Source organism: Bos indicus, chromosome 3 (genome assembly GCF_029378745.1).
Source record: "Bos indicus isolate NIAB-ARS_2022 breed Sahiwal x Tharparkar chromosome 3, NIAB-ARS_B.indTharparkar_mat_pri_1.0, whole genome shotgun sequence".
Lineage (NCBI taxonomy): Eukaryota > Metazoa > Chordata > Mammalia > Artiodactyla > Bovidae > Bos > Bos indicus.
Genome location: NC_091762.1, coordinates 85,684,536 through 85,686,248, shown reverse-complemented (window position 1 = coordinate 85,686,248; position 1,713 = coordinate 85,684,536). Strand labels below are relative to the sequence as shown.

The 1,713-nt window shown below is 43.1% G+C and overlaps 1 non-coding gene across 1 annotated transcript; it reads right to left on the bottom strand.

Annotated features, from left to right (window-relative positions):
• Window positions 1-581: 581 nt before the first annotated feature.
• On the bottom strand, window positions 582-745 carry LOC139182422 (U1 spliceosomal RNA). Its single transcript, XR_011566085.1, has one exon. It is a non-coding gene; the product is annotated as a U1 spliceosomal RNA (small nuclear RNA).
• Between the last annotated feature and the right edge of the window lie 968 nt (window positions 746-1,713).

Genomic DNA, 1,713 nt, shown 5'->3' with positions numbered 1-1,713 from the left:
TATTGTTTCTGTTTGTTTGTTTGTTTTGTTCAAGGCACTACCTGAAATACTGGCTAAATTTAATAAAGAAGTACTAGGCTTCCCTGGTGGCTCAGCTGGTACAGAATCTGCCTGCAATGTGGGACACCTGGGTTCAATCCCTGGGTTGGGAAGATCCCCTGGAAAGGGAACAGCTACCCACTCCGGTATCCTGGCCTGGAGAATTCCATGGACTGCATAGTCCATGGGGTCACCAAGAGTCGGACATGACTGAATGACTTTCACGTCACTTCACTTTCTGGAGTGAAAATAGATCTCTTCAGAGCAAGCATGGAACACTGTCCTGATCTCTCTGGTGTGTTATAGGTCTCTTATTTGGGGTGGGGGAAGAGGGTTTGGCATCTTCATCAGCATCGTTTTAGGAGTCTCAAGGGACTAGAAGTGTCCCCTGTTGGCTCCAGTCATTCACTGTTTTAAAATAAAAGAAGAGTAGCTAACTTTATTAAATGCCAACTTTGTGTCGCTCTAATGGATACTTTTATGTACAATTTCATTTAATCCTCTCACGGATCCCATAAGGTAGCTTTTTTTTTTTTTTCTTACAGGGGAAAGCGAGCATGCAGTCCCCCACTACCATAAATTACACAGTCGAGTTTCCTCTATTTGAGGAAACCGCAGAGGTCAACACACCCGGAGTGCAATGGGTGAGCCTCACCCTGGGAGAACCACCTTCTTGATCATGGTATCTGCTCTACCAGGTAAGTATTTTTATTTTCATTTTATAGATGAGGAAAATAATGCTTAGAGAAATTAGGCAGCTTGCTCAGGATTATTCTAAATAGTGGCTAAATAATGTTTATATTTTTCCAACTACTAGTTTATAAACTCCTTGAGGGCAGGGCAAGAGCCATCTCTAATCTTTATGTTCTGCTTTTTTTTTTTTTTACATTTTATTTTATATTGGATTATAGCCAATTACAATGGCACCCCACTCTAGTACTCTTGCCTAGCAAATCCCATGGACCGAGGAGCCTGGTAGGCTGCAGTCCATTGGGTCGCTAAGAGTCCGACACGACTGAGCGACTTCACTTTCACTTTTCACTTTCATGCATTGGAGAAGGAAATGGCAACCCACTCCAGTGTTCTTGCCTGGAGAATCCCAGGGACAGCGAAGCCTGGTGGGCTGCCGTCTATGGGGTTGCACAGAGTCGGACACGACTGAAGCGACTTAGCATAGCCAATTAATGATGTTATAGTTTCTGATGGACAGCAAAGGAGCTCAGCCATACATATACATGTCTCCATTCTCCTTCTAAACTCCCCTCCCATTCAGCCTGCCCCATAATATTAAGCAGAGCTCCCTGTGCTATCCAGTAGGAACTTGTCCGCTATCTATTTAAAATATAGCAGCAGTCACCCACTTTTTCACCAGGCCTGGCTCGTCTGGTTTATCTATATTCTGGCACAGCTTTTCTCACAGGATGAAGGAAAACAACTTTTGTGAAGAGCAGATGCTCTTTTCCACAATATTTAGGTGCTTTGGAATAATCCAAACCACAGTACATTTTAAGTACAAATTTATCCTTCTGTTAAAAGGTAAGATTCAAATCAGGAGCTGGTCCAGGCAAGCCTTTGGGGAATCTCCAGAGGAAGCCTGGAGAATTCCTCAACAACAAAGTACCTCTGTAACTCAGTCTAAATAACTAGTGGACTGTAAATTGTGATGATTAGTAG